General features: G+C 39.5%; 1 protein-coding gene across 16 annotated transcripts in view; it reads right to left on the bottom strand.

Annotated features, from left to right (window-relative positions):
* The window catches only part of tcf12 (transcription factor 12), a 455,542-nt gene that overhangs the window by 286,919 nt on the left and 143,073 nt on the right, over positions 1-25,550 (bottom strand). The gene's annotated exons all lie outside the window — the stretch shown is intronic.

Here is a 25,550-nt window from a genome sequence, read left to right as displayed (position 1 = left end):
TGGTCTGGCAATTCAGTGCAGTACTGAAGGAATACTGCATTGCTGGAAGAAGTGCAGTCATTTCTAATGAGACATGTATGCTTGCCCGAGTTAATACAAAAGTTGCAATAACTATTCCAAGAGCAGAGAGCTCTCACTAGTTTTTTTGTCAAAATCCTCCTTCCACCAATGAACTGAATATTTGGTTATTCATTAGTTTACCCTGCGTGGACCTTCCTTTTCACAGATTGGCTGCCATGTTTTCCCACGTAACAGTAGCTTTAGTTAAAATTTCCCGTTTTCAACTGTCATGGCACATCTCCAGGACATAATAATGGCATGATATAAAAGCGAGTACTTCCTTGTATTCTTATGAAGGTGCCACTGCCCCCTCCCCACCCTTATGTATGCAATAAAAATGATGCTCTCAAATTATTCATGGTATAAAATGATCCAGATGCACAAAAACAAATGGGGAACAAACTCCACACTCCAATACTCAACTTTCAGGCCAAACATAACTTTTACATACTTTTTAAATAAACTTTCGTGTATACATTTCATATCACAAACAATAAAACACAAATACTAAAGTTACTTCAATGCTGCTCAGCTAAATGAAGCCACTTTAACCTCTTGTGAGGACAAGTTAAATATGAGCTGTTACAGTTCTAAATAATCAAGCGTTTCATTGTTCATCACTAAACTTTCTTACAGCTTTTCACTTAATGATTCCAATAGTTAAAAACAGCAATGTGAAGATACTGGCATTTACAACCACATTGCTGAAGATTTTGAAATAATGTAACTGCAGTCTACAATTCATTCAACATAATTAAAAAATGATACCTTTACCATATCAACTGCAAACATAGTACAATGTAGTATCATGTTCTGGAAAAAATATAAAAATATTAAATGAAATCTAACACTTCCCATTTACATCTTACGTCAACCTTCTTTAAGCCCAAAAGAAAACATCAGTCCAAATCATCTAAGCTGAAAAGTAGATACAGAATAGTCTCGAAATGTTATTTACACGCAAAATGAATCTATACCCTAAATTTTGAAATTCAACTTAATAAACCAACTTTCAACCAACAATGGCCCAGATTGAGTGGCTGTAATCACGGCGAAACCATCTGCGTTTGCCATCATTACTTTGTGAAAATGAAAAGGTTAAGCTATGTTCAATGAAGTGCAACTCGGTTTTTAAACAGCGCACTAATTAATAATTTCTTCTCAACCACCTCTGACCCTGAAAAATAAATTTATTTGTATAGGGTCAAATTTGTTCATGATAAAAAGTATAATTTTTTTTTTAAACTTAATGATATTTCATCTTCTACCTTAATCCCATATGTAACCAATATTTAATTCATTTTACAGAGACTGAAATAACAATTGAAGGATAATTAGTGGTTCTTACTTCCTGGTTTGCTGTCTGAGAATTTTCAATGCCATTAGCTGCTAAGCCTGCTTAATGACATCACTAGTTTCTGGACACTAGAGATCTTGATACATAGTACCAGAATGAAACTGGCATCGTGAAAGGTGAAATCTAAACCAGAGAGATCATTAGCTCTTTGTGGGCAATTTTCTGCAAGGTCAGTGGCGAGCACCATCACTTAGCCTTCAACCACAAAATCTAAGCCTTCTCTCAAGTAAAATGAAAGCAGCATTGCAAAGAGCTCCCAGTGACTTTTCCCCCATCTAATATTCAATCCATTACTTGACTAGTACTGTACTAACATTTTCAGATCCTCCTACTCAAGCTTTGAAGAAATACATTCATTAGTACTTTAGTGCAGTGGCACCAAATCCCAATTGTATCGATGGAGTGAAAAAAAATCACCTGTTGCAATTATCTATCAATGCTGAGCTTAAACTCGACATGTAACATAACTAACAAAAAGGGGAAAAAATGCTGCAACCAGTACAAACATGCAATAAAGCAAACTGAAAAATCAAGATGAATGCAAGATCCAAGGTCGAATACTACGCCAATATGTAAATTAACAATATGGCGAGCTGTACATTCAGTTCTCATTTGCAGAAATATTTAATAGCAGGAAAATTTGTGTCAAGAGATCTATATTTTAAAATCTGCAAATAGCTCCGTATTCAAAGCGTTTAATCAGTCTTTCCATCCGTCTGTAGGAAAACAGCTGCAGCTTGTGACCGCAGACATTTACAGGTGCTGGATAAGTATACCTTTTTATTTGTGCATTTTCACGGTTCTAAAAATTCATTCAACTCATCCCAACAAGATTCAATTACACCAAATTTCCCATTGAACTTTTTGCTGCTCTCTGTTCAGAACACACTACTGTCAAAGTACATTTTCTATATCCAGGCAAATATTCAATATTCTGAACACTTGTTGTAAACAGCCTCCCCAGTGATTAAAAAGAAAGCCAGGTTCAAAAAAAAGGTTCAAAAAGGGAGTTGCAGGAAATATAGCCATGGACTAAGGGACAACACTTGCAAGGACTCGAGAAGTTAGAGATAGGCAACAGTTGGCCATGCCAGAAGGGTTGAGGCTTGTATTATTTCTCTTTCCTCCAGAAAGGTATGGTTATTTTAAAAAGGTGGGTCACCTTAGTCATACCCTTTTCAGCCAGGTGATAAAATAGAGGCTGGTCTAAAAAAGAGATTTATGGGGACCTAAAATTGAAAATCGCACCAGTAGAAAGAGCTCCAGAACACTTCTCTGGTCAGCTTCGATTAAAGTGAGGGGTATCTGAATTTTTCTCTTGCAACAGATTTCAGCATCTTAACCCAAGTGTAAGGCTTCGTACTGGCAAGGTAATAAAGTCAGTTTCTCTATTCCCACCTCACTTTCAGAACTGACCATAGCAAGTCACATTTAGCATAACTAATTGGGCAGAAAACATTGCTTGCTGATGCAGATATGCTGTGTTAGCTGCCACAAACACACAACCCAGACCAAGGCTAATCACCTTAGTCCACTACAAACAGAAAGAAATGGGAGTAAACAGACAAAAACATATCAAAATTAGCATTACAGTACAATAGTTTACAGCATGAACAAATATCGGTTCCTCCTATGGTGGAGGAGGGGCAGAATTGATCAATGTAGGCTGCTCGGCCAACTGTTTGCTTTGCTATTTTCCAGAACATGCATGAAAAAATGGCCAAAGCTCAAAAGAATACTCGCCTCTCAGCGTGTATTAAAGAAATGCTTACGTTATGCCTCGAGGACATTGTATCCCATTTTGTATTATTTCCTGCATACCTGTGATCCATTTCACAAGGAATTTACCAATCTGGCTTACAAAGGGCCATGACGCATTTAGCAACTAAAATACACAGGTAGCAGAATATTTTGAAATATGGTGAATCATGTTGCCCACATGAATCTGAATCAGCAATTTTTCTGTAAATTACGAACAATATGATAAACAGCTCTGACCAACAATCGCAACATCCTTGGCTGTGATGACACATTTACACAAGGAAGCTGGGAATAAACAAAGAGAGAGTGCTTCAATTCAAAGCAAACTTTCCAATATTTAAAATTTGGATTTATAGTCAAGTCAGAAAATGTCACTGTTTGAAATAACATTCATAATTTTATTACATTGTTATAGCACATTTTGAATAACCGTTGTTAGTTCACAATAGCAATTTACATATCCCTAAAAGAAACGAAGAAAAAGACGACAAATATTTTGGGAGAACACTTCTTAAACTCAGCATTTGTGTAAAATTCGGAGACAGATACTAATATAATTATATGAACAAATATACATTAAATACCATTGTGCAGCAATGCATGCTCAATCCTTAAATGCTACGTTGAATCTGTATGAAATGACAAATTTTGGCGATATCTTAACAGGCTGTTACATTTAGACTGATGTTTGACGGTTTAAACTTAACCAATTTCCAAAACATGACCTCGCACTCCAAATAAAATTGGGCACTGGAAATTTTGAGCTTGCATGATGGGAGACGCCCAGGACATCAGACATAGAGGGCGCGGGGAAGAGCGAGCGAGAGGCCGACTGAGAGCAAGCGCCAGAGAGAGGCCGACAGAGACAGAGAGAGGCCGACAGAGAGTGAGAACGAGAGAGAGAGAACGACAGAGAGATGAGTTTCAGCAGATGAGCTGAAGCAGGGGCAGCGTTCTGATGGTGAAAGTAGACAGTCACAGTGATAGTGAATATGTGGTCAGAAGCTCAAAGTCATTCATGGCACAGGAGACTGCCATCTGGCCCCTCGAGTCTATGTCAGCGCTCCGTCGAGCAATCCAAGCATATCCCATTCCCCACTCTATTCCCGTAGCTCTGCTATTTTATTTCCTTCAAGTGCCCATCCAATTTCCTTTTGATATTATTCATTATCTCTCCTACCACCACCCTCATAGGCTGCAAGTTCCAGTCATTTGGTCATTACCACCCGCTGCATAAATAAGTTCTTCCTCACATCCCTCCTGCATCTCTTGCCCAAAACTCTACATCTGTGTCTCCTGGTCCTTGTACCATCAGCTAATGGGAATGGCTTTTCTTCGTCTACCTTATCCAAATCTGTCATAATCTTTAAACCCTATCAAATCTCTTTTGTTCCAAGGAGAAAAATCTTAGCTTCTCCAACCAAATCTTGTCGCTAAAATCACTGGTAAATCTCCTCTGCACCCTCTCAAAGTCCTTCACATCCTTCCGAAAGTATGGTGACCAAAACTGAATGCAATACTCTAGTTGGGGGCTAACCAGAGCTTTATAAAGGTTCAGCATAACTGCCCTGCTTTTATACTCAATACCTCTAATTATGAAGCCCAAGATCCAATATGCTTTGCAAACTACTCTCTCAATATGTCCTGCTACCTATTAAAATTAAGCACATGCACCCCCAGGTCCCTCTGTCCCTGTGCACTCTTTAGAACTGGGCCATTAAGTCGATATGGCCTCTCTCCATCCCTTCTGCCAAAATGCATCACCTCACACTTCTCTATTAAATTCCATTTGCCACTTGTCTGCCCATTCCACTAGCCTATGTCCGGCTGCAATCGATTTGTATCAACTGCACGGTTTGCCACTCCTCCAAATTTGCTATCATGACAAACTTTGAAATGTTACTCTCTATTCCAATATCCAAGTCATTTACATACATCAAAAAAGCAGTTGTCCTAGCACTGAACCTTGGGGAGCACTGCTGTCTACCAGCCTCCAGTCCAAAAAACAACCATTTACCACAACTTGCTGTTTTGTGTCCTTAATTTTTTTAATCCAAGCTGGCGTCAAACCTCCTATTCCATGAGCCTCAATTTTGTTAACCAGCCTTTTATGTTGTACTTTGTCAAACACTTTCTTAAAATATAAACAGACAACATCCATTGCTTGCCCTTCATCAATCTTCTTGGTTACTTCATCAAAAGAATCAACTGCATTAGATGAGCACGGTCTGCCTTCACAAATCTGTGGCTAGCCTTAATTAACTCAAACTTCTCCAAGTGCCTGTTGATTCTTTCCCTGATTATTATTTCCAAAACCTTACCCAACACTCAAGTTAGAATGACCAGCCTAAAGTTACTAGGACTGTCCTTACACCCTTTCTTGAATAAGGGCGCCAATTTGCCACTCTTTGGCACCTCTCCCATATCTAGGGAAAACTGGAACATTATGCCAAGTTCTTCTGTTCTTCCACTTCCTTCAGCAACCTTGGATACAAGCCACCCGGACCAGGCAAGTTATCCACTCAACTCATAGCCAGCCTTTCTAGTACCTCCCCATCAATTTTCACACCATCCATTACCTCAACGATCTCCGCTTCTACCAACATTTTGTCAGAAACCTCTTCCTCAGTAAACATTGAAACAATAGAGTGGTCAAGTATTCTAGTCTAGCCTTGTCTTGCACCTCTAAGTATAGATCACCTTCTTTGTCCCCAATATGCCCCATCCAGCCTCTCACTCACCTGCATACCAGTAGCAGACTTTTTGGGTTCCCTTTTATGTTGACTGCCATTCTTTTCTCATATTTTCTCTTTGCCAGTCTTATTTTCCTCTTCACTTCCCCTCTCAAATTTTTTTTTTTTTAATTCATTCATGGGATGTGGGCGTCGCTGTCCAGGCCAGCATTTATTGCCCATCCCTAATTTATTGTATTTGACCTGGTTCTCACTTGAAGAATTCACTTGACATGCATCATACACTCTTTTTTTGTTTCCTCACATTCTGTACCTCCATCATTCAAGGAGCCCTGGATCTGGTTCCCCATCTTTCGCCCTTTTTGGAATATACCTAACCTGTACCTGAAGCATTGCCTCATTAACTATACCCATTGTTCCATTGCAGATTTTCCTGAAAGCCTTCAGTTCAATTTTACCCTGGCCAGATCCTCCCATCTCATTGAAATTAGACCTCTTCCAAATTTAGACCTCTGACTTTAGATGGTTCCTTGCTCTTCGCCATTACTAGTCTAAACCTTATGATACAATAATCACTCTTACCCAAGTGTTTTCTACAGACACTTGGTCCGCATCATTCCCCAGCACCAGATGCAGAAATGCCTCCTTCCTAGTTGGACCGATAACATGCAGGTCAAGGAAGTTCTCCTGAACACTTTCTTTGTCAAATACAACAATAAGGCTGCAAACGATTTGGTTCAGCCTCAAGACAGTTGCCAGGGAGAGAGATGGATTTGGCATCTATGGAACAGAGTTTGTTGCGGGAATGAAGGCAACAGCTTTAAGCTTTGCCAATATTTAGCTGAAGGAAATTTCTGCGCATCCAGTACTGGATTTTGGGCAAGCAGCATGACAAATCAGACAGTGGAGGGGTTAAGTGGTGGTGAGATCGAGCAGAGAGCCGTAAGCAAACATGTGCAACCAGACGCTATGTTTTCGGATGATATCACCAATGCGCAGCGTGTGGATGAGAAATAGGACAGATCAGGAAGCAATAAGTGGACTCCAGATGTTTGCTCACATGAAGAGGAAAGAGGGAAAATATGAGCAAGCCAACCTGTGCTACTCCCGGTAAATGAATAGTGGTGGATGGAACTTCCCTTTTCTCTCAGCAAGCAAACTGTGCTCAGTGGTGATTGAGTTGCTTAAATTAAAACCAATTTAAAAATAAAAGGATGGATTATTTTTAATAGTCAAGCACTGTGGAACAGCTGCTATTCAACAATGTACAACAAAATGCATTGAAAAAGTTAACTCTTATCCACATTTAGAATAAAAATTGATATATTAAAATACGTTACCAGTTAGTTGAAATGAGGAAAAGACACTTCCTGTTCACCACTTTGTGGTTTAAGCAACAGCATGAGGCCTCACTATTTTCTAATTTCTCTTGTGGAAATCATACTTGGCATAATTATATGTATAGTACTAAATTATGTGGTGTGACTGATTTAGTACCTTCTGTTTGGTTGTTAACATGCTGTCATTAATGGGAAATTAATCTTAAAACAAATGGTCTTCCTGAAAATGTATAACAATTTTTCTTTGTAAGATAAAGACTATGTGCTAATATATAACAGTATGATGCACTTTTGATGCTATTTAAGACTGTGTTAATGCAAAGCAATTTTGAATGCTGAACAAAGTGACAGTATAATTTCAGAGTTCACTAAAGCCACAATGTGCAAAGCCCTCTCATATTAGTTTGAGTTCCCAAAGAAGTAAAACAACCTATTTCTCTTACACCATTGTGACATTGTTTAACTGTCTAGAAGTGCCTCACAATAAATTACTTTGGAGTTCGGTGGCTGTCAAGTTATGGCTGTACTTAAAGTTGATTCGTCACCAGGACCGGATGGGATGAATCAGACAACGAGGAGGGAAGAAAGGATGGAAATTGCAGTGGTAATGGCCGTTAACTTCCAATCCTCCTTAGGTATGGGAATGGTGCCAGAGGACTGACGAATTACAAATGGCACACTTTCGCTCCAAAATGGATGAGAGCATAAACCCAGAAACTGCAGGTCAGTCAGTTTAACCTTGAAAGTTTTTAAAGAGATGTTAACCCAAGACAAAATTAATTGCCACTTGGATAAGTGTCTATTAGTTAAGAAAAGCCAGCACACATTTGTTAAAGGCCAATCATATTTAACTAACTTGATCCGAGTTTTTTTGATGAGGTAGCATACATTGACTTCCAAAAGGCGCCTGAAGAAGTGTCAGATAATAGCCTTATCAGCAAAGTTAAAGCCCATGGAATAAAAAGGACAGTGACAACATAGATACGAACTTGGCTGAGTGATGGGAAACAGAGTTGTTAAATGGCTGCTTTTCACAGAACCGTTACAGCGCAGGAGGCGGTCATTTGGCCCGTGTCTCTCTGAAAGAGAAATTAACTCAGTTCCATTCCCCCTTCTTCTCCCCATAACCCTGTACATTCTTCCTTCTCAAATAACAGTCTAATTCCCTTTTGAAAGCTTAAATTGAACCTGCCTCCACCACACTCGCAGGCAGTGCATTCCATACCTTAGCCACTTGCTACACGAAAAAGTTTATCCTCATGTCACTTTTGCTTCTCTTACCAATTACTTTAAATCTGTACCCTCTCTTTCTCGATCTTTTCACAAGTTGAAACAGTTTCTCCCTATCCACTCTGTCCAGACCTCTCATGATTTTGAATACCTCTATCAAATCTCCTCTCAGCCTTCTCTTCTCCAAGGAAAACAGTCCTAACTTCTCCAATTTATCTTCGTAACTGAAGTTCCTCATCCCTGAAACCATTCTCGTGAATCCTTTCTGTACTCTCTTTCCAATTAAAGAAGGCACATAGTGGGGTTCCCCAGGGTCAGTGTTAGGACCCCTGCTTTTCCTGACCTATATTAATGACCTAGACTTGAGTATACAAGGCACAATTCCAAAATGTGCAGGTGACACAAAACTTTGAAGTATTGTGCAACTGTGAGGAAGATGGTGATGGGCATCAAGAGGATATAGACTGGCTGGCTGAATGGGAGGACAAGTGGCAGATGAAATTTAATGCACAGAAGTGTGAAGAACAAGCAGAGGCAATATGAAATAAAGGGCACAATTGTAAAGGGAATGCAGGAACAGAGACACCTGGGAATGTCTGTGCACAATTTGTTGAAGACGGCAGGGCAGGCTGAGAAAATGGTGAAAAGGGCATACGGGATCCTGAGCTTTATAAACAGAGGCACAGTGTACAAAAGCAAAGAAATGATGATGAACCTTTATAAAACACTGGTTCGGCTTCAGTTGGAGTGTTGTGGCCAGACAACATGATCAAATTTTTTTTTTTTTAAGGCAGCAAGTGGTTAGGATCTGGAATGCACAGCCTGAGAATGTGGTGGAGACAGATTCGAATGAGTTGCTCCCATGTATGAACATCCATTTTGCACTGTTTCAAAGTAGCTTTTAAGCAGTTTTATATGAAGTACAAATGTTTGCAGGGCTAACCAGAGAACACCTTGCTTTTCTTTCAGCATGCAAATAGGATAATTGAGATTTTCACTCAACTGAAATATCAAAACAACTTGCACCGATATAATGAAGGTAGAAAAGCATTGAGGTACTTCACAGTAGTGTAATGAGATAAAAACTGACACAAAGAAGGAAATATTAGGAGGTGTGATCAAAACCTTGGTTAAATAGTTAAATTTTAAGGAGGATTTTAAAGGAGGACAGAGAGAGGGAATACCAGAGTTCAGGATCATTAAACTACCACCAATGGGCTAAGGGAGTGGGGCTGCACAAGGCCAGAGATGGAAGAATGCAGTTCTTGGAGGATCCAACAACAGGAGGGGCAAGACTATGGGGAGATTCAAGCACAAGGATGAGAATTTTGAAATTATTGGACTAATTGGGAGCAAGCACATGAGTGATGGGCAAGTATTACTCGGTGTGGGTTAGAGTTTTGAAGAGTAAAAAGGTAAACATCAATCAAGAAACAATATTCAACATAACATATGAGCATGACTGCAGACTAAATACTTAGAATAGTTGCATATCTTGTATCTATATGTTGGCTGAAGTAATTATTCTATGAGGCGCATGGAACTTATCTAAACCCATTTCTGATAAATAAAATATGCAAACACAAAGGGTTCAGTGTTGGCCCTTAAGTGGCTGAAACATGGACTTTGAAAATTCTAGTTTGGCAACCTGATCATAAATTTACCATCTCCCAATGAAAATGATTTAGCCCCCGTCACTGGACACAGACCAGTTTGCGACCGCTGATACTTCCAGAGACATAAATCAAGGGGTCTGATTCCACCATTCCATTATTTTTGTAAAAATATTAGAATGCTGTGTCTGCTTAATAATCTACAGAGTACACGTGAAATGAATGGCACAGCAGTTTTAACTAAAATTTATACAACAACTCAAAATAGAACTTCAACTCTACAGGGACTGGACTATTCCTGCATAATCTTAACTGGCTGGTAAAGGGGTTCAACTGTCCCTGTAAGCAGATAAAAGTGCTATTATGCAGACTATATGATGAATGACATGACAAAAAATTAGACATTAGTATTGTTAAATGACATAAGGTCTACAGTGGAATTTCCCAGGGGTCAGTGTTAGGACCCCTGCTTTTCTTGATATATATTAATGGCCTAGACTTGGGTGTACACAACACAACTTCAAAATTTGTGATGACACTAATCTTGGAAGTATTGTGAATTGTGAGGACAACCATGATAAACTTCAAGAGGACATAGACAGGCTGGTGGAATAGGCAGAGAAGTAGATGAAATTTAAAGGTAGACAATGTGATGTGATCCATTTTGGTAGGAAGGGGTCTGGACAGAGTAGATGGGGAGAAACTGTTCCCATTAGCAGAAGGATCCAGAACCAGAGAACACCGATTTAGGGTGAATGGTAAAAGAAGCAATGACGATATGAAGAAAAACTTTAAGCAGCAAGTGGTTAGGATCTGGATTGCACTGCCTGAGATTGTGGTGGAGGCAGATTCAATCAAGGCCTTCAACAGAGAATTGCATAATTGTCTGGAGAAAAAATTTTCAGTGCTACAGGGAAAAGGCAGGCGAGTGGGACTAGGTGAATTGATCTTCTAGAGAGCCAGCACAGACACGACAGGCTGAATGGTTACAGCACAGAAGGAGGCCGTTCTAAGATTCTATAAAATGGGTTCAAAAAATTAAAGCAATTTTCTCTCCAAGTTGAAAGAACAAACACACAACCAAGAACATCCCACCAACAGTGTAAAGTGGCGCAGGAAAAAAAATGTCCCTCATGAACAAAAATGGAAGTTGTAAACGTCAATTAAAATAAAAAATTGAAACAGTCTGCAAGTGAGTCTGAAACATTGTTAAAATACAATTTAATGTCTCCCTGAACATGACCTTAGTGTAACGTCATTTCTCACTCTAAACTAGAAAAAACACTCCGATGGTTCTATGATGGTCAGTATGTAACTGAACCACACACATCATCAGTTTCCAAGTCAGATTCAGTGCTGACTTAATTGATGTCAGCCAGTACCACAATTAGTCTCATTACCCTCAGGCTAAGGGGTGGGTAGTGTGCAGGACGAAGAGCAAGCTAAGTTTCCTGCTCCCAACTGCTACCTAGCAAGTACCACCATCAGAAATTACACATAGCAACAAAATCCTGCTCAACTGTGATGCCCACAACCAACCAGCCCCCAGCCGCACCAGTCAAACAGCCGACTGATATGGTATTACAAATAGAATTACATAGAATACACAACACAGAAACAAACAGCCCATTTGGCCCGACTACGCATGCCGATGTCAATGCTCCAGTGGAGCCTCTTCCCATCCTTCCTGATGTAACTCTCTACCGCCATGACCTTCTATTCCCATCTCCCTCATGTGCTTATCTAGATTCCCCCTAAATGCAACTCTGTTATTCTCCTCAACTGCTCCATGTGGTAAGCAACTCCCACATTCTCACCACTCTCGAGGTAAAGAAGTTTCTCCTGAATTCCGTATTTGACTTCGTGGTGACTATTTTTGGAGCATCAGTCAGGAACATGAGGGGGACCAAAACTTGCAACTGGGGGAGAACGGGAGAAGTAGGGCAGGGGATGTAAAACACTGATTATTACTCAAGACTTTGAAATGGACAAAGAAATATAAATGAGGGACCTTTATCATTTGTATCAGATCTTCAATTGTAAGTTTTATTGCCAAGCAATATTCCAAACCCACTACTGGCTACAGTGAAGATGTTAATTCTCTGGTGCCAGCAAGCACAGCTGCTGGACGAATGCACTCTCCACCCTCCTTTCCATGCCAAATTACTCATTCAGCTATGAACAATGAGAAAGCAGAGCAGGACAAAAAGCCAAGTACAACACATAGTAAGATTAGCAATAAACTGAAGGATCCCTGCAGAGGTCAATGACAAAACAAGTTTTCAACTGTAATCACTACTTTAACCTAACCTAGCCTTCAGCTCATTGCCTATAGCCCATTATAACACTAGCTGTCATCCTATGACAATCAAAATCTCACTGTATCCCTATTTTTTACATTTGATTTTGAATTGCCAACATTGCCTTCAACATTATTATTTTATAAAAACTTTGTAGTAGCACAGCAATATGTAAAGCATAGAAGCAGACTTCAACATAAACGTCTCTGATTTTGGTCCATGATGAGTATGCAAGAAAGCTGAAGCCAAGCATAAAACTTGCAGGATTATTTTGTAATTATATTCTGGCATTTTTCCCTTCAACTTCCAAACACTCAGTATTGTCAGTTGCTTCACTGCAGATATAGCTGCAGTTGGTTGTGGTCAATGCTTGCATGACATCCTAGGCATTCAAAACATGGGGCATAGGACACCAGATTGCAGAGTCATTATCTTAATCATAAAACGAAAAAATGTGCAGTTAGGAAAAATTGTACCATGCAGATAACAATGTAGAAAGGCAAAGTAAAGCATTTTCACTATGAATGCAAAGTACAAAATATATACTATTCTTTGATTCTGTAAGAGGCGTGGAACGGGACGAACTGGATTGCTCTTCAAAAGAGCCAGATTCAATGGGCCAAATGGCCCACTTGTCCTGCATTTTTCTATGATTTAATTGGTACAGCAGGAATGAGTGCAGTCTTTAAAATTTAGTTTGTTTTTGCTTGAAGTAACTAAAACCTCATTTTTTAAAAAGTTTTTTTTTTAAATAAAAATACTATTTATAGATGCTAAAAATGATCTATAAATCAAACTAATTTCATTTTGACAAACAAAACTCAGTCTTGTAGTGGAATTCTGATTTTTAATGATATATAATTTAGTACAACTCCTATTAAATGGGTCAAAAACAAATGTGAATTTGAAATTAAAAATCAAAAACTAATCTGTATAAGCAAAAACACAAGAAAAATGTAAAAAAAAAAGTGGCAGCCAAAATTAAAGTTTGAAGTATTGAAAAATGGTCCAAAATAAACATCTTAAAGAGTGAATGAAGCAGCAAAAGTACAATGAATGACTTCATAATACAATTATGCAGTGTTCAGGAAAAATAGTAATCTTGCATTGCTTCCACTTTAACCAGTGTACTCACTTTCTACGGCAGTTTTTAAATAAACATTTTTAAGGAATTACTTTGCATGGAACAGCATTGGTACTTTCATGCCACAAACCATCTATCTACACTGATCAATTAGACATCCTGTTGGAGAGTGACAATTTCCACAACACTAAATTCAAACTCCCATCAGCATCTATTTTGTGCAGTTAAGGTCAATGCAGCCAGAGGCAGTACACTTATCTTAAAATTGCTGTGGCCTTTAGAAGTTCTCTTTCAAAAGCCATCTGAGGAATATTCTTTCATTTAAACTTGTGACATGCAAGTGGCTTTATAAAATCTTCCACTGCACGTGATTTCCCTCACACTTGTAATGTTTTACTAGGCACAACCAGCAAGCCACTATTTCTGTTGTGGCATTTGCAAATGACAGAAAACCCACCTGGCTTAGAGTCATAATGACACAGAAGGAGGCCAGTCCAGTCCATGTTGGCTTTCTGTAGAGCAATCCAGTCAGTACCATTCCTCCGCTCCATCCCTGCAGCCCAGCAAGTTTATTTCCCTCAAGTGTCTATAATAATTCTCAATTGTTCAGCAACCGTGTGTAAAAAAAAAAGGCATCTGGGCAGGGAGGAAACTGAAATATTTAACATATGATTTTTTTTTTCTTAACGTTAGCAAAAAAGAGGCAAATGACTAAAAGCAAGAGTTCTACAAGAGCAAGCCAGCGAGCAACTGGCTCCAGATTCTCCACTTAAGCATCTACAGAAGAATATTGGACTATGAGTAGGTAATTCACTCCCTCGAGCCTGTTCTGCCATTCAATTAAATCATGGCTTATCTGTACCTCAATCCACTACCCACTTTTGCTCCATATCCCTTCATACCCTTACCTATGTAAATCTATCGATCACGGTCTTCAAAATTTCAAATGACCCAGCACCCACACCGCTTAGGGAGTGTCTAAATTTCCACTCAACTAACGTTTAAAATAGTAAAGGAACTAGTGGTAAGCTTAATAAAATATATTTTAAAAAGGAAAAAATAAATAATTGAATAAAATAATTAGGTAGTTAATTGAAACATCCATGGTTAACTAAAATAGTTAAAGATGGTATCAAACTTAAAGAAAAAGTGTATAATTGTGCAAAGATGGGAGGCAGGTCAGAAGATTGGACAGAATATAAAAAACAGCAAAGATTGAATAAAAGATAGATAAGGAAGGTAAAATTAGAGTACGAGAGAAAGCTAACTAGAAATATAAAGACAGATAGTATGAGTTTCTACAGATATTTTAAAAAGACAAGAGTTAACAAAGTGAACATTGGTCTTATAGAAAGTGAGTCTGGGGAGTTAATAATGGATAAGATGATGGCAGATGAATTGAACAGGTATTTTGCATCGGTCTTCACGATAGAGGATACAAGTAACATCCCAGAATGAGCTGCAAGTCAGGAAATGGAAGGGAGGATGGAACCCAAGAAAATTACAATTACCGGGGAAGTGGTACTGAACCAAGTGGTACTGGGCGGCACAGTGGCGCAGTGGTTAGCACCGCAGCCTCACAGCTCCAGCGAGCCGGGTTCAATTCCGGGTACTGCCTGTGTGGAGTTTGCAAGTTCTCCCTGTGTCTGCGTGGGTTTCCTCCGGGTGCTCCGGTTTCCTCCCACATGCCAAAGACTTGCAGGTTGATAGGTAAATTGGCCATTAGAAATTGCTCCTAGTATAGGTAGGTGGTAGGGAAATATATAGGGATAGGTGGGGATGTGATAGGAATATGGGATTAGTGTAGGATTAGTGTAAACGGGTGGTTGATGGTCGGCACAGACTCGGTGGGCCGAAGGGCCTGTTTCAGTGCTGTATCGCTAAACTAAACTAAACAATTGTTGGAGCTGCAGGCTGGCAAGTCCCAGGGTCCTGATGGACTTCATCCTAGGGCCTTAAAAGTGGCTAGCAAGATAGTTGATGCGTTAGTTTTAATTTTCCAGAATTGCCTAGATTCAGGGAAGGTTCTGCTAGACTGGAAAACAGCAAATGTAACTCCTTTATTCAAAAAGGGAAGGAGACAGAAAGCAGGAAACTAAAGGCCAGTTAGCTTAACATCTGTCTTAGGGAAAATGTTCGAAGCTATTATTAAAGACGTATATAGCAGGGCACTTAGAAAAGTTCAAGGTAATTGGGCAGAGTCAACATGGTTTTGTGAAAGGGAAATCATGTTTAACCAATTTATTGGAGTTCTTTGAGGGAGTTATATGCGCTGTGGATGAAGAGGATCCGGTGGATGTATTGTACTTAGATTTCCAGAAGGCATTTGATGAGGTGCCACACCAAAGGTTATTGCAAAAATAAAAGCTCATGGTGTAGGGGATAACATATTGCCATGGATAGAAGATTTACTAGCTAACAGGAAACAGAGATTAGGCATAAATGGGTCATTTTCTGGTTGGCAAGATGTAACGAGTGGTATGCCACAAGGATCTGTGCTGGGGCCTCAACTTTTTACAATTTATACAAATGACTTAGATGAAGGGACCGAAGGTATGGTTGCTAAATTTGCTGATGACACAGAGATAGGTAGGAAAGTAAGTTGTGAAGAGGACATAAGGAGGCTACAAAGGGATATAGATAGGTTAAGTAAGTGGGCAAAAATCTGGCAGATGGAGCATAATTGGGGAAAATGCGAAGCTGTTCATTTTGGCTGTAAGAATAACAAAGAAGCACATTATCAAAATGGTGAGAGTTGCAGAGCGATCGGGGTGTCCTAGTGCATGAATCGCAAAAGGTTAGTTTTCAGGTATAGCATGTAATTAGGAAAGCGAATAGAATGTTATCGTTTATCGCGAGGGGAATTGAATACAAAAGTAGCAGGTTATGCTTCAGCTATACAGGGCACTGGTGAGACCACATCTGGAGTACTGTGTACAGTATTGGTCTCCTTATTTAAGGATGTAAATGCATTGGAAGCAGTTCAGAGAAGGTTTACTAGACTGATACCTGGAATGGGCAGGCTATCTTATGAGGAAAGATTGGACAATCTCGGCTTTTATCTGCTGGAATTTAGAAGAGTAAGAGACAACTTGATTGAACCATATAAGATTCTGAGGGGTTTTGACAGGGTGGGTGTGGAAAGGATGTTTCCCCTTGTGGGAGAAACTAGAACTAGGGGTCACTGTTTAAAAATAAGGGGTCGCCCATTTAAGACAGAGATGAGGAGAAATTTTTTTCTGAGGGTCGCGAGTCTTTAGAATGCTTCCTCAAAAAGCGGTGGATGCAGAGTCTTTGGATATTTTTAAGGCAGAGGTAGATAGATTCTTGATAAGCAAAGGGATGAAAGGTTATCGGAGGTAGGTGGCGGTGTGGAGAAATCAGTTCGGCCATGAAGTTATTGAATGGCGGAGCAGGTTCGAGGGGCCGAGTGGCCTATTCCTGCTTCTAATTCGTATGTTCATACGTAACTTTGAGAGACAAAGTGTTTTCTGATTTCACTTCCAAATGACCTAGCTCTAATTTTATTATGTAATATCACCAATTCCTAAATCCATGCCCATCTTTCTCAGAATGTTTGAATCCCTCTTCTTAGGTTTCCACCCCTCACAGTACCGTAACCCTCTGAGCAAAGTCACAAAAGACACCCTATGCAACTGCGACAAAAGAAAATGATCCCTTCTCTTCTTTCTTAACCAATTTGCAGCTTTGACAGTATACATCATCCTGCTCCATCGCCTCTCCACTGTTGCCCAGCTGGGTGGCACTGCACTTGCCTGGTTTGATTCTTATCTATCCAGTTGTAGCCAGAAAATCACTTACAATGTCTTCTCCTCCTGCTCATGCACCATTACCTCTGCAATCCCTCAAAGATCTATCTTTGCCTCCCTATTTCCCACTTACATACTGCCCCTCGGTGATATTACCTGAAAACACAATGTCAGGTTCCAACTCTCAGCTCTACCTCACCAACTCTCAAACCCTTCACCGTCTCTAAATTTTTAAACAGACTGCTTGTCTGGCATCCAGTATTGGATGAGCAGAAATTTCCTCCAACTAAATATGGAAAAGACTGAAGCCAGTGACTTTGGTCCCCACCACAAACTCCGTTCCTACGATAGCGACTCCATCCCTCTCCCTGGCAAATGTCTGAGATGAAAAAGACCATTCATAACCTTGGTGTCATATTTGACTCCCAGATGAGCTCCTGACTACATGTCTGCACTATCACCAAGACCAACTACTTCCACCTCCGTAGCATCACCTCATTCCATCCCAGCCTCAACTCATCTGCTGCTTAAACCCTCATCCATACCTTGGTTACCTCTTGACTTCACTATTCCAATGCCCTCCAGATCAGCCTGTATCTTCCACCCTCCAGAAACCTGAGCTCATCTAAAGCTCCGCTGCATGTATCCTGACTTTCATCAAGTCCCGTTTACCCATCACTCGTCTGCGGTCCCCTGGTTCTCTGTCTGGCAATACCTCAACCTAAAAATTCTCACCCTCATTTTCAAATCCCTCCTTGGCCTCACCCCTCCCTACCTTTGTCACCTCCTCCAGCCCTACATGATGGGATCGGTCCATTTTTCTAATTCTGGGACCTGTGCTTTCAACTGCCTAGGCCCTAAATTCCAGAATTCCCTCTCCCCTCCTTGAGGATTTACCTTTTTGTCCAAATATTTCGTTAACTGTCCTAATCTCGTGTGGTTCGGTGTCAAATTGTATTTGATAATGCTCCCGAGAAGCTCCTAGGGACTTTTTTTTTTAAAAAGTGCTACATAAATGCAAGTTGTTCTTGTCCACTTCTTCTGGGGTCCCCAACTGGAGTAAATAGTTTCTATTTATCTACCCTATCGAATCCCTTTATCATTTTAAAAACCAACCCTCAACATTCAAAACTCAAGGGAATGCAAACAAAGTTTATGAAACCTGTGCTCATAATGTAACATGAGGAAGTATTTGGAAGTAATCAAAAAGGGCCCGTTACCAACTTTCTATCCTGTGCATAAGTGTCCAACCTCTGATGAGCACGAAGATGAAGTGCCTAAAGTTAGGGAATTTGTGAGCCAGAAGCTGTATTTTACTGCACTGTAGCCTTCACATTGTTGAAAAGAACATCGCTTTAATGAACAGCCAGCAAAAGGCAGCTCTCCAGGAAGTTGCATCTCAATATATACTCAGCATTGCTGGAATTATAATACAGTATTTACATCAAAAAAAAAACTTGCATCATTCAAAATATAATCACATGAGAATAAGTCAGTGTTTAAAAATTTATTTCAGCTTTTCTTGATCTAACTTCAACCATAAGATAAAACTCTGAACAATCTAAGCTCCAAAACACCCGTCGATAGTTTTTCTTACTAAACAGCCTACATAATACCATGAACAAACTTTACACACCCAATGCATGTGGTTAATTGAAACATGTTTTTAAAAGGAGGAAAGGAAATCCATTTGTATAAATCCTTGTCCCTTGCATCTTTTCCTATGAAGCTGCAATCCCAACCACAAAGAATTATAGTGAAGCTAGAAGCGAAATTGTATCCATACTCGACAATCCATTATCCATATCAAGTTAATGTTCCATGTTCAGTCATATGGCAAGGATACACATTCAACAAAGGAAATTCCTCAAACTTGTTAAAATCAGCACTTGCAGGCATCCAAAAAACTGACAAACAGCTTTATTGTGTTTTATGCATTTTTGTTAATATCCATGGCAAAAACAGGAAGCAGGAAAGGAAAAGAGGGAGGCATGTGTGGGGGAGCTGGATAAAAATGCAGATGTGAACATTTAACAAGACACGCACCAAGATCCAAAGAAAACTGGTACTCGACTATAATTAGGTCAAACCTCCTGATACAACAGAACAATACCAGATTTATTTGCAGCACAGGGCTAAGACAGGGTGGCTGGTGAAAATGGATTAAAAAACAAGGAAAAAATTATTTTAAAAAAAAAATCATGCAACAAACTTGATTTCCAGTGAGTGGGTGCATACATTTACAAGCTGCATTGAATGCAGTACTCATATGAAATGTTCCCCAAGAGGATGATACAATTATCTGCTGGGAATCTGGAGTTTCACAAGCAAATCTTAAACCATACTAGTAAACTTCATGTCCACTACAACCCATGTATAATTTTACCCAAAAATAATATTTGTTTACATGCAAACTGATTAGACTATCCAAACTAACCAACATCGCAAAATGTACATTTCCAATTGATTTTTTTTTATTAGAAATTTCTAAATGATCCTCGATAGCTCAGTAATTCAAAAAAACATATACATTATGGTCAAAGATAGAATTAAGAACTCCCAGAAGCCTACTGTACCTGACAGTAGACCTCACATCAAGCGTATCTGGATCCTACAACTAGAGCAGAACTTCACTTCAGCCCCTGCAGTGACAACAATAAAATGCTGAGAAAACACACTATCGAATCCTGAATTCAGCATCAATTTCTGTTAATTACAGCCTTGTCAGCAACGTGATTATTCAAACTGCTCATGCAAATGTTAATGAGTCCTTATTTGCATATTTATTTTTTCCCTTTGTTGAAATGTCATTGATTATTACATTCTACGATGATGAATGCTACTGCTGATGTGCTCTGATATGTAATTAGTCATTAGGTGGAATGAATAGATCAATTATGAAAAAGGTCCAGGATTAAGCAATATAACACAAGAAATGTAGATAGAATGCTTGGATTTTTAGAATCTGAAGGGAGAAAGAAAACCTTTTCAGAGAATACTGCATACATCTTTCTATTAAAGGCACAGCTTGCTACAAAAAACTAAAAAGCTTCAATTTGCATCATAAAATTGCTACATAAGCATTTAAAATATAACTTTAGCCACCTCTCAGTTCACATAAACAAACAGTTCAGAATTTCTTTCACCCGCTATCCCAGAAAATTGGTTCGAAGGCTGCTAAATTACTTTTCCATACCAGTAATGCAAATACAATAAGACTTGGACCTTTCAATCCTTCACTGTTTCAGAGGAAAGACTTATTTGGCCTTCAGAGATGCTCACAGTTTCTATCCTCCAGCCAACATAAGCTATTCACTGACAACGGGAAAAAAAAATTACTGCAGACCAGATGGGAACATTCCACATGACCAAACCAATCAATCACCTCCATGGGGCGCAGGTGCAGCACAGCCGTGCAGCAACACACCATTTCACAGTCTATCGGGCACAAACACATGGTCACCAATCAATGGCACCCTGAGGACCTCAGAAAGGGGGAGGCTCTCTTGAGTTTTACTGGTCCATGCCTGATGACTTCATGATCACACATCATTTCACTCACTGGAGGATACAAAGTAACAAACTAATAACCTTCCACTGGAAATGGTCATGTTGCGAATATTAATAAAGTACTGATAGTGAACAATTGACTCCCTTCCTTGTAATCTATCCACAGTATACAACACTGGCAGCAGCTTGAACTTAAAACAGCAAGCACTGTGCCGCAGGAAAGATACTGCATTCAGATTAACACCAATTAAAACCTTCATAAAACATTCAAGCTTTGTGTCTGTAACAAAGAAAAAGGACAATGGAACAATAATGCTGCAGCTAAGGATCAAAAATTCACAAATATCCTGCCAACTGTAATCATGCAGCTAAAACCATTTTTCAAATAAATCATTTCTATAACTACTGAGCAGAAAGAGCAGTACAGGAAAATACAAAAGAAAATTAATCTAGCTGAACTTTCACACACAATGCCACTGAATTAACAGAATAAGGTGGTCATTTATTCTTTGGAAGGTTAAAAAAGTAAAGCTGTTTTTTTTTATGGGCGGCACAGTGGTTAGCACCGCAGCCTCTCAGCTCCAGGAACCCGGGTTCGATTCTGGGTACTGCCTGTGCGGAGTTTGCAAGTTCTCCCTGTGATAGCGTGGGTTTTCGCCGGGTGCTCCGGTTTCCTCCCACAGCCAAAGACTTGCAGGTTGATAGGTAAATTGACCATTGTAAATTGCCCCTAATGTAGGTAGGTGGTAGGGAATATGGGATTACTGTAGGGTTAATATAAATGGGTGGTCGTTGGTCGGCACAGACTCGGTGGGCCGAAGGGCCTGTTTCAGTGCTGTATCTCTAAATAAAAATAAAATAAATGGAGTAGACGAGCAAAAAGATCTCAGAAATCACAAAGTAGCAACGCACATTGATAACGTCCATAAGAACATAAACAGAGTACTGTGGTTAATTTCTAGAGAAACAGAACGCAAAAGCAGAGAGATAGTGTTAAATTTATGTAGAATTTGGTTAGCCCACACTTGTGAGCAATGTCTCAATATTCGCCACTGGAAAAAATTTGCAAGGATGAAACCACAATTAAAATAAGGCAACTATCAGGAAAGATCAAGCAGATAAATGGTATGTTTTGGGGGGGGGGGGCGGGGGGGGTGGGAGGGAGAGAGGGGCACGTTTCCTTTCTCTGGAAAGGAAAAGACTAAGAGACCTGAAAGCAATCTTTAAAATTAAAAACAAGAGCTTGGTAGGGTGGATGTGCAGTAACCTTACCATTTGTGAGAGTGTCTAAAACATGCAGCTGTAAATAATAGTCACAAACAGAGCAAATAAAAGATTTAGGAGGAATTTCCTTACAGAGCAGTGAAAATGTCAAACACATTGCTACATGGACTGGTTGAAGCAGACAGCACTGATGCATTTCAAGAGAGAACTGATTTATACATGAGGGAGAAGGGAACAGAGGGATAACTGTGGCAGGGTGGGAAGAGGTCATTAGAGTAAGAGGGGCTTGTGAGGAGTATAAACATCGATGGAATTTCTAACAGCAACCCCCTGCCAAAAAAAAAATCTTTTAAAGCCATATTTACGAAACACAAAGTTGCTTTATACTATTAGGCTGGTTTAGACAGCAGTAACACCACTGAAAACAACACTGCAGTGTAAATAACCTTGCTATCAGGAAGCACCAAAACATCTAAAACGACAGTTTTGCTTCGTACCCCTGCCCAAAGTTTTCAGCTGAAACAAATATAGCCTGCTTGCATTTGGCATCAGGCCTGCCATTTTGGGTGTTTAGCACATCTACATCTTCAAAGTAACTGCTCAAGTGCAATCTCAATCATGTGCAGCTTTTTAAAAAATCATTGACAAATCTGCTTTCTAGTTTAACAAAGGAACATGGCAACAATGCCATCCAGCAAAATTGTACCATCATTTCCAACAGAAACACAGTAATTTCAGGGAGAGTCAAATTTGTTTTTATCTCCCTCCTCCCAATAATTTCTTCACTGGTCTTCAAAAAAATACAAACTTGTATCACAACCTCAAGATCTCCCAAAGTACTTCACAGCCAATTAAGTTCTTCTGAAATAGCTTGAAACAGTCACCACTGTAATGTAGGAAATGCAGCAGCCAACTTGTGCCCAAGACGATCCCCAAAACAGCAGTGAGATAATGACCAGATAACGTGTTTCAGTGACGTAGGTTGAGAGATGAATATTGTCATGGACAGCAGGAGTAGTAGTGCCGTTAGTATAGGTCTGTCAATATAATAGGGAGTACAGTACTGGTGGTTGCAGATACCCTATTGTCATGCTAGGCCCCCACCTGGCAAGAATGAGACATATTAATTTTGTCATGAACATTGATTTTAAACTGTTACGGGGGTGAAGAAAGAACTTGTTAAACAGATCAGCCGCGGCTGGAAAAGACATTTGCATATTAACAGACAGTGACTGGAAAGACAAAGGACCATTCCCTGACGCATTCAACATACAATGGACCTTGATCACCAAGTATTGTGTATAAGAGGAGCATTCCAGAGATGGCTAAGGTGATACAATCCAAGACATGGTTAGTCCAGTTAGTTACATGACTAACCTGCTTGGCAACCTGGGTTTTTCTGAAGTGTACTAACAGTTTGAACCGTGTGTCTGTTTGCTCCTGGACTGAGAAGATCTCTCTCCTGTCTGCCTGCTCTCATCTCTTTCTCACAAGCCTTTGAATCCACTGAAGACACATGCACCCCAAGAAATACGTCTCCTACAGTGTACAAGGTTCAAGAATACTGGGCCCCAACGAAAAGCAAAGATCAACCTACAATCAAGGACTCTACAGTGAGCTCGAAGAACTGCAACAACTACTCTTCAGATATTGACTCAAACTTTTCCACTTTATTTTTCTTTTTTCTGTCCCTATTTGCATGTGTGCATGCTAGCGTGGGCACCTTGTGTATCTGTAGGTGTTAACAGAATTAGAATTTAAGTTGAAGTTTAATAAATTTCAACTTTCCTTCTTTAAACCTAAGAAAGCCTGTTTGTGCTGGTTTCTTTACCTTATAATTGGAAAGCGGTGAACAAGGATTCACCAAGGGGGAGCTAAAAACACGGTGTGTTTAAAATTAAACCCTGTTACAGTAAGACCAGGTGAAGGCTGAAAGGGAACCCTAGACCTCTTTCTCACCTGGTTGTAACAGTTGGAATAGAATTGGAACAATTATCGTGGAAGCCGCATAACCTTGTTTTGCTTTTTCCCCTTGAAAATCATTTGAGACTGGAAATGCAAATAATTAATTGTAGATATGCTGTTGGGGTTTCAAATCTGTGGCTCGAAGTGAGCTCGAAGATCCATACAAAAACTGTTCAGAGATTGCCTCCACTTGATTTTTCTTCTGTTCTTTTGTCTCTGTTTGCATGTGTGTATCACGTATGCATGCTAGCATGGGTGCGTCGTGAATCTGTACGTGTTAACTGAATTAGAATTTATGTTTAATAAGTTTCAACTTTTCTTCTTTAAACCTAAGAAAGCCTGTTTGTGCTGGGTTCTTTGCCTTATAATTGGAAAGCATTCACCAAGGGAGAGCTAAAAACAGTGTGTTTAAAATTAAACCCTGTTACATTAAGGCCAGGTGAAGGCTGAGAGGGACTCCTAGACACCTTTCTCACCTGGTCATAACACCAAACAACACAATTCTTCGTCTTATTTTTAATCTGATCTCATTTCTTTCTTTTTTTACACCTCTTCATGCTTACTTTCACTTCCCTTCATAGGAAGAGTAGGCCATTCAGTCCCTCAAACCTTTGTCGCCATTCGATTAAATCGTGGCCGATATTTATCTCAATTCCATCTACCTCTCTTGCTTCCGTAACCCTCAACAACCTTGACGAACAAAAATATACCTCTGCCTTCATTACCAATGCAGTAATGTGGAACCAAATCATTAGAATGTTTTCTTTTGCTTGGTTTAATCAAAGACATCTTTATTGCTTCTGTATTTACTGCTTAAAGTATAGGTGAGACCCATCTGAGAAAATGAGAGCAGTGTCTGTACATATTGGAAATTCTATCCACAAAACCTCGCACACAAAAGTATATTTTAATACCTGCACAAAGCTCTAAATCACAGCTAAAGTTCCATTTAAACTGGTACACAAGTAGCTTAAAGTATTGTCAGAAGCTATGTCCTTTGGCTGACAAATCAGACTTTCAATTATAGGATTTAGCAAAAAGGATTTAGGAGGGTGGCACAGCTTTGTCTAGTAAAGATTGTGCGTCATTTCCAGCATTTACTGCAGTCTTCTTGTTACCTGTTTACATTAAGCTTGCAGTGGTTTAAAAATAACTGTACAGTTGCAAATGCCTGCAGCATTAACTTTCTATTTATATAAAACAGTACTCCAACAATTACAGGAAAACACAGGAAAAAAAAAAAGAGTCGACATCTGCAGCTTTTTCCAAACATCTTAGGACATCTGGCACTCAAAAGTATGAAATGTATACCCTAACAGGTTAATCTCTGGTTTTCAAAGGTCACGTGATCAATTTATTCACTTTCCCAGGCTATATAGGTTAACTCAACTCATCCACCTTCTCAATAAATGTGTCAGAACAGGAATTAAATTCAACTCCCTCTTTAGAATTCCTTCCTGTAAGGGAAAATAGGATGCATAGAATGAAAAAAATTGCATTTATATGGCACCTTAGGCTATCCCAAAGCACTTTACAGTCAATGAAGTACGTCTGAAGTATAGCCACTGTTGAAATTGGGAAACACAGCAGTCAAAATCGAGCACAGCAAGATCCCACAAACAGCAATGAGAAAATGATCGGAT

The sequence above is a fragment of the Heterodontus francisci genome, chromosome 38, assembly GCF_036365525.1.
Source record: "Heterodontus francisci isolate sHetFra1 chromosome 38, sHetFra1.hap1, whole genome shotgun sequence".
NCBI classification, from domain to species: domain Eukaryota; kingdom Metazoa; phylum Chordata; class Chondrichthyes; order Heterodontiformes; family Heterodontidae; genus Heterodontus; species Heterodontus francisci.
Note: the sequence above shows the minus strand (reverse complement) of the source record. Positions and strands in the feature narration are given on the sequence as shown.